Source organism: Dasypus novemcinctus, chromosome 8 (assembly GCF_030445035.2).
Source record: "Dasypus novemcinctus isolate mDasNov1 chromosome 8, mDasNov1.1.hap2, whole genome shotgun sequence".
Lineage (NCBI taxonomy): Eukaryota > Metazoa > Chordata > Mammalia > Cingulata > Dasypodidae > Dasypus > Dasypus novemcinctus.
Window position 1 is genome coordinate 59,647,396 of NC_080680.1, and position 12,923 is coordinate 59,660,318.

The following is a 12,923-nucleotide window of genomic DNA, read 5'->3' on the forward strand; positions in this document are numbered from 1 at the left end:
ATCATGATTATTATCTAAAATCAACAATGTACATTAATTAGGCAAAGGTACATGTTTTCTTCCTGAAGGCTTTTTTTTAAGTTTTAATACCTTACCAGGATAAACGAATCTGACAAATTACTATTTCTCAGATAATAAGAAAGCAGTATCAAGACCAAAGATCTCTCTATGATAAGAATGAATTAGAACAGTGGTAAAAGCATTAAATTTTATCTATACAAAGTTATTTTTAAGCAACAATATACAAGGTAGCACCCTTTTCTGTGAAGCTATCAATTTTTCCTCAAATATTATCATGATCACCAAAAGGAAAGAGAGCTATTTATACTATATATATATTATAAAATAAATCAGTCTACCAAAAAACATCCTCTTACACAACAGGCATCAAGTCTGCATTTAACTTGCAAAAATGGAGTATTTTTTCTAGGTAGAAGACACAAAGAATTTACACTAATTTTTTTAAGCAAGATGGCGTTCACATAAAGTCATTTTAAGTACACAATTCAGATATTTCATACATTCACAATGTTTTAGTACACTCACAATGTTGTGCAACCTTCATCTCTATACAGTTCCATCACTTTGTTTTTGAGAATACATTTCAGATGGAGTATGGGTTAAGAGAAAGAGGGAGGGAGGTTTAAGGATGAGGATACTTTGTAAAGGAGAAAATGAGGAGGAAGAAGGCAGAAGGAACACTTCTTGAGTGCAAGGTTCTAAATAACCATTTGTAGGAGGGAAGGAAAGGAAACATAATTCCTGCTTAAATTTCTAAATTCTTTCAGTGAAACCACAAAGAAAAAAACTAGTAACTAATTCATAGCTTAACCTGAAATGGTTATTTAGAATATAAAAATTCAGTTCGAGTGAGTCTGAGTCCTGGTCAATAAGGTTATTTCTAGGAGGACTTCTTTGCTATTCTCTCCTGGAGTGAGAAGTGAATTTGGTAATTTCCAAATGGATGAATTCATAATATCTAAGAATAGGATTTTATTAGTGTACTCTCTAGAACAAAGAACTGCAGATAAATTCTAGCACAGCCATTTACATGTGCATCCTCCCCCTATCCCCCAAAGCAAGTTATTTAACTTTTCAGAGATTCAGTTACCTTGTCTATTAAATAGGTAAAATAATTTATAGCACAGAGCCTGGCAAAAAGCAGGTAGGCCATAATGCTAGTTAACTGTATAAGAATTAAAATATAATTCCCTATTATTTTTTGACCAAAAAGAGTTTCAGCATATGTTTCTGCAAGTTACAAGTGTTAGACAACATATTTCAATATTCAGCCTTTAAAATTCTTAAAACAGGTAGAATTAGGTAAATGAAAGAAATATACACTAGTAAAATAAAAACTGACTAGACACTTTATATAAGGTTTATCACTTACCACTTTCAATACAATTCCTTTGATTTCTTAAATTATAATAGAAAATGTTATTTGGCAAACAAAAATTATCTGGCATTGCACCTATTTAACAAGTTTTACACACCTATATTTGCGGGGGAAAAAGAGTCTCAAATATCATACCATAACTAACATCATAATTCATTTAATAGCCTTGCTTGACAGTACTATTGAGAGCTGTAACAAGACAGAACTAAAGAAAATGTTTCCTGTTTTTCGCTCGTCACAGTGAAAACTAACTCCCCACTAAAGGGCTGATTCAAGGCTTTTTCTAAAAGCAAAGAAATATTTTTAAATGCAGGCAAACTCTTTGATTTGAGGTGGAATGTGAGTCTCACGCACCTGTAGCTTCAGTTAAGAGTTCAGGTCAAACCTTGTGACGCAAACTCAACTACAGGATACTACTGCTAAAGAAAATACAGGTACATCTAGAAAGGCAGTAACTATTCTTGTTACTCTATCTTGGCATTTCAGGAAGAACCTAGAAATGGGTAAACCACTCTCATGACACAGGAAACAGGAAAACACAGTATTTCTTTTTAAATCTATGTCCTCTATATTGGACACTAGTTCTATTGACACAAACTTACAAACCTAATAATCCCAAATCCTATCTCATAGTTTTCTGGCATCTAGAAATCCCACCATCAGACAGCAAGATGCTGCAATATTCGTATTGGAAGGGTCCTTCAAACTAAAAGGTGCAGCAGAGGTTAAAAGCTGTCAGGGGCTGCAGTCTGACCAAGTCTACCAATTTCCTAGCTGTAGGCCAAGTTACTTCCTCTCCACTCTCAATTTTATCATTTGGAAAACAGGAATAATAGAAGTAGCTACATCTTCCTAGGGTTGTTGTAGGAATTTTAAAATGTATATATAAAGCTTTAGGCCCTGGGTAGGTTAATAAACATTCTAAAGTCTGCTAATTACCTACATACAAGGGCCAGGACATTAAAAGCAACTTGCCCAAAGTCAACAGTGGATGACCCAGCTAGGACACCAACCCTAGCCTCCTGCCTTCTGGGTCCAAGCACGTATACACTAATGCTCCTGACTGTCCCCCCAAGAAGAATCTCCCACCAGCCACACGATGGGGAGAGGCTCATCTCTGCCACCTGACAACTCCCATTCTCTAACCTGGAATGAGACACACTTATTCCCTTATGACTTCTTGGAAACTTGAATTTGTTCATGTAAAATCTTAAAACAGATCGGTTATTTTGGGTAAGGTTTAAATGGCCTAAGTCTAAGTGTCCTTTGTCAAAACAAGTTCACCTCCTCTGCAGGCCTGTTAACAGTGTGATAAAAACCAAAAACAAGCCCCCTGCTGGATCCTTCATTCTTGACCTTTTGAGTGGTCTCTAACATGCTATCACTCAACACAGTAGGGCTAGGGCAGATGAAAACATTAGGGAGAAGTTCAATTTTAAAAAATGAAAACTGCCAATGCCTTCCTTCTACAGCAGAAATCCAACGTCTTTCAGTCTCAGGGGAAAAGCCCTGGACAACAACCAAGACCATTCTTGATTCGGTTTTTGCCTCTATCATTGGCCTGAGCAAATAAATATACAGTACTTTTCTTTCAGCAACACCAGTTTTCAACAGATCAGACCAGGGTACCTGCTGAATTCCTGTCCTGACAGCTCAGTATCTGACATGTCAGCAGTTTCCTGGACCAAAACCTTGTAGTGCATAGAGGATGGGTCTTGGCTTCAATTCTCATCTCTACCCAGAACAGAAAGGGGTCATCAAAACAAGCCCTATCTTCCCCAAAAGGGCGCCAAAAGAATCAGGAAAAAAAAAAAAAATCAGTTTAGCAACTCTGTGAAATACCTGAAGTAATTTAGGCAGCTGTGATGTATAAATCTACTTCCAGTACAACAGAAGCCCAAAATAGAGGAGAGATTTTACACATGTCTGTGTGTATTTGATTTGTCCTAGAATCCTCAGAAATCAATGAGGTGGGTATGATAGGGGATATTTCAATTATATCCATTTTATTGATGGGAAAATCAAAGTCAGATGTATATATACTTGCCCAAGTTCACACAGTCAGTAAACAGTGCAGCCAGGATAAAAAGCCAGTTTCTGATTCAAAATTCTGTATTCTTTCTTCTTTATCATTATAATAAAGGAATACAACTTGAACAGCTGAATAATAAATGTGTAAAATATAATTCCCTGGATTTGAATTGTATAAAAGAATGCATTATCATTTCTATTTGATATTCAGATGGTCAAGAGTTTGGGAAAAGGTTTTTCTGCCTCCCCTCCAAGATGGTGAATTAATGAAGGTAGCTAAGGTGATTAAATAATCTCTTCAGTCTTTTTTCTGCCCTCCTGCCTACTCACCCACTTCAGTTAATTATAGTACTTAAAAATCTGTAATGTAGATATTGGTTCCTTTGAGGGCTAAAGAGACCCATGGGAGTTATGGTCATGGCCGATGGGGTTAACTACCAGGGCAGATGGCCCCTCTTTGGAAATGGTGCTTATGTGTGATGAATCTGGACTCAGATGGGATCTCCCTTCATAAGACTTTCATGCTAATGTGCTGGAGGTGCAGTTAATGTTGGGGTTTAAGATATATTTAGGGGATTTGAATCTCTGGACTGACAATGTGATAGCCAGATCCTGAGCCTCAACAGACTCCAGCACCTACAATCTGATTTATTGGACTTACCACACTCAGCTAAGATGGAGGTGAAGAAGGACAACCACCACACCATGGAGCCTAGAGTGATTACAACTGAAAATGGGAGGATTGCATCCAGCATCCAGGTGGAATCTGAGCCTCCTCTTGACATAAAGGTGCAATGGACACAACCAATCCAGTGTCCACATAGAAGAGGTGGCATTGGATTGGGAAAAGTGGACATAATGGACAAAGGGTATGGGGAAAGGCAGGAAGAGATGAGAGGTGGAGGCGTCTTCGGGACATGGAGCTGCCCTGGATGGTGCTTCAGAGGTAATCACCGGACATTGTAAATCCTCACAGGGCCTACATGATGGAATAGAGGAGAGTATGGGCCATGATGTGAACCAATGTATATGAGGTGCAGAGGTGCCCAAAGATGTACTTACCAAATCCAATGGATGTGTCATGATGATGGGAACGAGTGTTGTTGGGGGGGGGGGAGAGGGGGGGTGGGGGGGTGGGGTTGAATGGGACCTCACATATATATTTTTAATGTAATATTATTACAAAGTCAATAAAAAATAAAAAAATTAAAAAAAAAAATCTGTAATGTAAATGTAAAGACACTAAGGTGACTTATGGTTAAAAACAATCTTTGCTTATTAAAAGAAGCCATCGTAATATGAATTGTCCCCAGTATCTGTCTACTAGGTCCCACTGTTATGCAATCCAAGGCACAGGACTGGCACAGTTTTCTACTGCATATTTCCTCCCTATTCATTTAGCTTGGCAAGGGTGGAGTAAGGAAAGTGTGATGAGATTGGAGACGCTTTCACTCTGCCTCTGTCTTCTGTAATTTGCTTTCAGGACCAAGGAGTCCTGATACCTACAGCCTAAAAAGGGGCTGCAGACTGGATGTTCTGCAGGGTTCTATCAGGGTACTTAAAGTGAATGACAATAACAGCGCCTGGGGAAGGGGATGATGCAGCCGCTAGCTAGGAGGTTGAGGGCCAGCGCACACTCAAGAGAATAAAGACCTGGGCAAGCAGAGCCTGCAGCCAAATCAAACCTCTGCTTCTCAAAATGCAAGTCCCAGGAATCAATGGATGGTGAAATCATTTTGGTGGCCTTTAATGATTTGTGAAATAGAGCAGAATAAAACAAAATGCATCATACACAGTAAGTATACCATTTCATATATGTGTATGGAGGTCAAAAACGCTTAAAACAAATAATCCAGAGGGAAAAACCACTACAAAGCTCCCATACCTGTTACCCTGGAATGCAGACAACATATTGCCTGATCCTCCCATTTTTTTTTTCAAGGAACACCAGTGTTCAGAACTGTTGTATGAAACCTCCCCAACCTTTTTTTTTTTAAATGATCCTGGGACCTGCCGGAGAGTAAGAGAGGCGATTACTCTTCTGCACCACCCCAACTCCCTGTTCTGCTACATCTTCCCATTTTCTCTCTGTGTCTCCTGCTGCGTCACCCTGCTGCACCAGCTCTCCACATGGGCTGGCACTCCTGTGAGGGGCGGCCTTCCTGCACGGGGCAGCATTCCCACACAGGGCAGCACTCCTGCACAGGGCCGCATTCCCACGTGAGACAGCCGGCCCTCACCAGGAGGCCCTGGGTATGGAACCCTGGACCTCCTATATGGCAGACAGGAGTCCAGTTGGTTGGGTCACATCCTTCCCCCCCCCCCCCCAACTTTTAAAAGGAGGCTTAACCTGTTTTAAGATCATGTACAGGCTAAATCATACCCAATTGTAGTCAGGACCTGGAATTTTGTGGATCTGGGCCTCAAAGAAATAGTATACATGGAATAGAAATGAGGCAGCAGAACTAATCTTAAGAACGCAGGAAGGCAAAGTATTTGCTCAATGTCCAAGGGAAACCGAAGGTGTGGAGGCACTTGCCAAGGCAACCACAGTGGCAAAAGGACCAGGAGAACTGCCTGAGTGGTTAAGTGACACAACATGTAGTCCTGGAGAAATTGGGACAGACTGGCCAAAGAAACAAAATACTGATGATCCTGGTAGTTTCTATAAACCTTCCTTGAGTTAGGTTAGATGTCAAGAAGGAGCTCTCACACACAGAAATCAACCTTCATTTCCCTTCACAGGCATACACATCTGTTTTCTTTTGGGAAGTATGAAAAAGAATTAAACCTAAGAATGCCACCAGAAGCCACCTTTGAGTGTTATAGCAGGAAGGGCTATGCCTGCCCCCCAAGATTTCTCACCCTCCACTGTTTCAGGAAGCAGCTCATTCCCTGAGCAGCTGCAGGGGAATGAAGTCTGATTGGGAAGGAGCTCTCAACTGGGCTCAACCTCTGCTACCTGAACTAAGACTGAGGCAGACACTGATCCTCAGTCTCTGGGCCCCTGAAGTGACACCAGCCTGCCAGACAAAGCTCTGAACTGACAGGAGAAAATTGGAGTTGGAGGTTGGTGGGATGGAGCTGGAGCTCCTTCACCTCTCCATTCCACAGAAGAGATTCACAAAACTGGAGAATTGTACCTGCACATAGACCCTCTGCCTATTTTTAAGCACTTGGAGTCTTCCTCCTATGCAAATGTGAGGGCCCCAGCCTGAGAGCTGGGCTTGAAGCAAACAGAAAGCAAGGCCAGACGCCAGCTCCAGACCCAGCTGCTCCCCAAGCTCGTGGTGCAGGTGTGAGATCATCCCCATGAACTTCACCTGCCTGCAGTTTGTTACCTCAATGTCATTACCACAGGCAGAGCTGCAGTTGGGGCTTTTGTTTTACTTCACACCAGGGGGAAGTCATTTTTGGAATTTTTCATCTTAAATAGTTTCTTTTTAAATGTATGTGACACATATTCCTCACAGGACTTAATAAAATAGATATTTTTCATGCTTGGAAAGTAAACTACAGCTGCATATACTAAACCAAAATTTATTTTTTATAACTACCATATTCTGATTGGAATCATGCAAACTATACATTTAACTGTAATTCCTAAAAAAGTTCAGAAGCAATAAAAATAGAATTTTCCCACCAAGTATTGTTATTAATATAATGCTAATTAACAGGACCAAGACAACACTAGCAAAATATACACATACTAGTATATCCTGGTATCCCTTTGTACCTAAAAGAAAAATAATATAATTGCAAAACAGAGAAATTCCTAAAGTTCTTTGTACATAATTACCATCATGGAAGTGAGAAGGAAAATAACAGATTACATGAGAGAACCATTATTTTTGGACCTGACCTTTCTGTAAGAATGGGAACAGAGGATAATTGTAACTACAAAGCTTGTAGTTGCTATTACAATAACTCTTTATTAATACAAATAAATAAAACGCATTTCACTCTAAGAGCTGTGGCTGAACTATGTATGGGAAAGTATTCTTGTATGTGGCACCAATGAAAAGAACATAGGAGCTTTCTTAAAGTGCTTTAACTTTGGTTGTGTTTTGCATAAATCAAATATATTCCCTAACCAGTAAGTGCTCATCAGAAATAACAGTAATGGGTATGTGGTTTTCTCAGGTGATTTCCAAGATCTGCTTGTCACAATCGAGATTGTTACAATGATAACAAGGAAAAAAACCTCTGGGAATCTATAACTTCCCCCAGACTTTGTATACTAAAAGGATTTGGTTTGTCTCATCTCTCCTGATTATGCAATATATGCTTGAAGCAGAAGAATGGTGACATGGACCACTGGGCTGTGGACAATGTTTTCTGGTCCCACTTGTTTCATCTCCCTATTTACTATTTTGTGTGTTGCCCTGACACCTACAGTGAGATGTAGGTGGACATAGCTCCAGGCAAGAGAAATAAGAAACATTTAGCCTTGTCTATAACGTAAAGAATGCAGGGAGATACATATTTTAAGTACTCAGTGGGTAGGCATGATACTACACATATGCATAAAAACACACACGAACACTTATTCTTAGATACCTAATATGTCTTTATTGGCATAGATATATAGCTGTGTCTGGCTTTACATAATAGACATCTTCCTTTAAGCTTGTGAGCAAATCAATATTTTGCAACTTGAATATTCAAAAGCCCCAAAGAAGCTTACAATTTAGAAGAAATTTATTCTGATACCCTTCATAAACCAGTATTTGCTAATATAAATAATCACCCCTATCCAAGTTTGGATTCATATATTCAGAAACAACATATAAACCCAAACACAGAGATCATAGTTAAAATGCCTTGGGATGTGTCCCTCTCTTGTAACATTTCACCTTGGTAAATAGATGGCCACTAAATGGTGTCAATTTGAGATAAAAGATATCGCCTAGATATTGTTCACACAAGAAAAATTCAAAGATTCTTATTTGGAATAGAAGCAGAGAAACCTAACATAATTTGAGAACTGCCACACACACAGAAAATCTAAGGGAGCCCCTCTGCATTACAGTGATTCTACTACAATGATTTACCATGATAAATAAACCACATTGGCCTGCTGGGATTGGCAAGTGCCTTTTCATTCCCCATTACTTCTAAGGCACTCAGAGAAATAATGGTATTCATTGTACCTTATTATCTCAAAGGAAACCAACACTTCAGATGAGTATCTCTATCTAGGTTGCCACACAACCATCTCTCAAAGCATAAGTTTTCAGGACAAGGAACAAGCTTTCATGAAAAGAAGTACAGGGAAGTAAGATCCTAGGCAATCACTAAAGACACAATCAGCAAGACTTATGCTTTTCTTTGACCAGCTTCCTGAAATCAAACCAACTCTTAAATCACCCTTGGAATGACAGTCCAGTTTTGAGCCAATGGCCATTGGAGTCACCAGTATATTCAATATCAGAGAACAGAAGGACACTGAAGCATAGAATATGCACAAACTGACTTTTAGATCATATGATGTGCATTTTCTAAAATCACTTGAAGGAAATGACGCATAGGATAGGCTGGGGATTTTTCAACCATGATTAGCAATCACAATCATGGTATATGGTTATTGTAGAGCAGTAGAATTCATTGAAGCTGAAGGCTACCTGGAATTAAGATAACTAAATATTTTTAACATCTTTACAGTCATTTTAAAATGCTATCTTTTAAAATTGATTTTCTTAGTGGAAAACAAACTCATTCTTTTGGAACCAAACAAAAAAAAAACAATCCTTAACCCTTCTAATCTCTATTTTTCAACAAACTTGTATCAAAAATGGATACCCAGCATTAATAATCAAATTCATCTTCCTCACTATAACAAGGGGAAACACAAGGTAGAAATTGAGGGATAATTCTCAACCTCCAAGAAAACAGGAAGATAAAATTAGCAAGTAAAAGCACTTGGCATTGAATTGAATTGAGTGGACTTCCTCAATTTAAGGTCAGAAGATACTTACCCTTTGCTCCCTTATCTTTTGTAAGTTTTACTTCATCCATTAACTCCTTTCTTTCCTAATTTTCCTCACCCAGAATCACTTGTGCAGTAAGTCAAGTAGCTGAAGAGGAAAAAGAACAAACAAGGGGTTGGGGGAGTGGGAGCAGAAACAACTGCTACCAGCAATAAAAATAACAAAAATATAATAATAATAGCTAGTGCTTACAGAGTGTTTAAAACAGAGCTGTACAATAGACAGATAATTGAGGTACATGTGCAACTTAAAATTTCCTAATAGCCATATTAAATAAGTTTCTTTAAAGGTGAGGTTAAATGTAATATATTTTATCTAACCTAAAATATCTGAAAACAATATAATTTCAACATGTAAACAATATAAAAATTGAGATATTTAACATTATTTTGTCATACTCAGTCTCTGAAATCTAGTTTCTATTTTATACTTAGAGCACATCTCAACTTGAATCAGCCACATTTCAAGTGCTCAAGAGCCACCTATAGGGAAGTAGACTTGGCTCAAAGGATAGAGCATCTGCCTACTACATGGGAAGTCTGCGGTTCAAACCCAGGACCCTCCTTGACCTGTGTGGAGCTGGCCCATGCTCAGTGCTAATGCGCGCAAGGAATGCCGTGCCACACAGGGGTGTCCCCTGTGTAGGGGAGCCCCATGCTCAAGGAGTGCGCCCCACAAGGAGAGCTGCCCAGCGTGAAAAAGTCCAGCCTGCCAACAAGTGGCATCACACACACGGAGAGCTGACGCAGCAAGATGATGCAATAAAAGAGACACAGATTCCCAGGCTGCTGACAAGAATAGAAGCAGACCCAGAAGAACACAGAGCGAATGGACATAGAGAGCAGACAACTGGGGGGGCGGGGGGGGGGGGAGAGAGAAATAAATCTTTAAATTAAAAAAAAAAAAGACACCTATAGCTAGTGGTTCCCAAACTAGACAGCATAGGCTTACTATACATTTTAAATGCTTTACATGTAAAACTCTATCTTATCAACAAGCCTATGAAGTCAGTCCTACCATTATTCCCACTTTACAGATGAGAGACTGATGCAGAGACAGGCTGATAGGGAAGAGAGCCAAAATTCAGACCTCAATTATCAACAACTACTGTGCTATTTATTAAGAGCCTACTGTGTGTGTGACAGGCACAGAGCTCCATGTTTAAATAAATTATCTCATGTGAGCCTCAGAACAACCCTAAAGGATAAATATTAGTACCAACTTTACATAGTACAGCTTCATAGAAGACATTTAGCATAGGAACATCGTGGGAGGTGGTGTGACCAGTCCACACATCCTACTCTAAAGGAACTAATGTAGCAAGAGAATGTAAAACTTTTACACAAATCACTACAATACAAGGAATAATGATTTAAAGAGAAGTACAAAGTAGCATTGTGATTTAGAGGGGAAAATCATATCCCATTAAGAACTCCAACAAGGTCTTTGTGAAAGAAGAGACATTTAAAAGGGACTTAAATATAAAGCCTAGATAAAATGTTCCAATAGCAAAGGCATGGGGAGAAAAGAGCCCTGCATTATGTTGAAGAAATGGCTAAAACTGTTCAAATATGGCCAACAGTGCAGAGTATGTGTAGAGAAACCAGAGAAGATAAGATGTTGTGGTGAAATGGGCCAACAGGCATGGCATAGAGCAACTCAAATTTTGTGCAAAGTTTGAGCAAGATCAAAATTGTGCTTTAGGTAAAATAACTCTAGTAACACTATATGGGATGGAGAGGGAGAATAGAGATTAGGTATGGAAGGTTGATGAGAAAACTACTGAAGTAGTCTCAATAGACAACTACAATGAATTTTAAAACAGGCAGTGAATATGAGACACTGTGAATGGACAATCCTTAAGACAAGGGGTCTAAAACTAAAGAGAATTTTTAAGTCTTGGTAATGAGTGGAGTGGTAGAACCATTAACAACTTTATATATAACATAACCCAAGCAGTACTCTACATAACGAAAATAAGTAGTGTCTTAAGCCCTCTTTTCCTTAGCCTAAACTTGTACTAAATTCCTACTTCCCACATCAAGATTTGTACTAAAACCTACTGGCCTTACATCTGGCTCTTACATCCTGGCCCTTTCCTATCAAGTGGATAGTTAGTGTTGGCAGAAAATGAGCATGGGGCATTATCTTTCTAGGAAGACAAAATAACTGTATATCCTCCAAATTCTTCAAGACAGAGGAATTTCAGATTTCCAGCACAGAATAATGTGCTCTGTAAGGGCTTAACAAACAGCCTTGCCTAACATATTGGCCTTTTGATTGAAGTTCTTAATGTTTTAAAGGAAAAGTTAAAATCAATTTCCCTACTGCTTCCTCACCTATTGCATTTATTTATTATTTTTCATGTTTAATTAAAAAACACTTCTACTTTAAGCAAATATTTCCTGTTTTTCCTTTAATTACCTGACAAATGGTAGTAGAACCGCATAAATTTTGCCCGAAGTTAAAGCTGGACTGGAGCCTAATCACTAGCTTGAGACATTGTTCTGGCCAACTAAAGCAGAACACATTCCTCCAGAGGACTTGAACAATACTTGGGCACTCATCTTAAGACCTCCTTTTCCCCAGTGTTGATTCTGCTTAACCCCCTTTTCGGAACTATGTGGGAAATCTGGGTGTTCTTGACATTGGCACCATAGGATTAAGGAAATGAACCTCATTACTGCAGAGTTCAGGTGTACACACAGCCTTCAGAAGAGAACACAAACATATCGTCAGCCCTATACCACTGAACACTAACTTGGGCGGCCTTCCCTTGTTTTAAGCTATTTCATTCTAGATAAACTTTCAGGTTTTTCTGCTGCTTTCCAGAGAGAAGCCATACAGTAATAAGAAAAGGATGAAAAGTCAAGGGAAAAGGAAAACAGACAAAATAAATACAAACAGGTAAACTGTGTATATGTGTCTGTATCCAAATTCTCAGGCTCAAATATGTAGCCTTGCATGTGTGGTCTAAAGATGCTCAAAGGAGTTTTCTTATCCTACAATACAATCTAGTAATAAAAGGATGATGCTCTGGAAGACTGAATTCAGGGCAGCTGGGAAGTTTCACTGGAATCAAATGATCTCATCTGCCAACCATCCAGGACTCCCCAAACTTTGGAAATGCTCTTGTGTTACCGGTGATCTCTCCAGCAACTGACAAAGGAACTGCAGAGTGTGGGGAGGCAACTATCTTCCCATTTAGGGAAATCTTCCTACATTCTAGTTCACTTTTTCTTCTAAGATATAATAATTACATAGGCAGAACACTCTGACCCTAACTTGAAAATCTACCTTTGACATGGATAGTTGGAAGGGATCTCAGCTAAATCTGAGTTTCAAAGAATAAGAAGTCCTAGAGACACTTGTTACCTGGGCCATTAATACCCTTCTTTCTTTGCGAATTAATATCCAACCCTTTCTCAAGGCAAGAGGCTGCCATCTGGGGACAACTTAGCAAAAATCTAGAGGCAATGATGATGACTATGACAATTAAAGAT

The 12,923-nt window shown here is 39.1% G+C and overlaps 1 protein-coding gene across 11 annotated transcripts in view; it reads right to left on the bottom strand.

Moving 5' to 3' along the window:
* The window catches only part of BNC2 (basonuclin zinc finger protein 2), a 454,270-nt gene that overhangs the window by 386,371 nt on the left and 54,976 nt on the right, over window positions 1-12,923 (bottom strand). For 4 of the 11 annotated variants that reach the window (XM_071216749.1, XM_071216747.1, XM_023590831.2 and 1 more), the window contains one exon: window positions 9,409-9,507. The exons of the other annotated variants lie outside the window; for them this stretch is intronic. The gene's annotated coding sequence lies outside the window, so the exon portion shown is untranslated. The remainder of the gene's footprint in view (window positions 1-9,408; window positions 9,508-12,923) is intronic. 11 annotated transcript variants of the gene reach the window in all.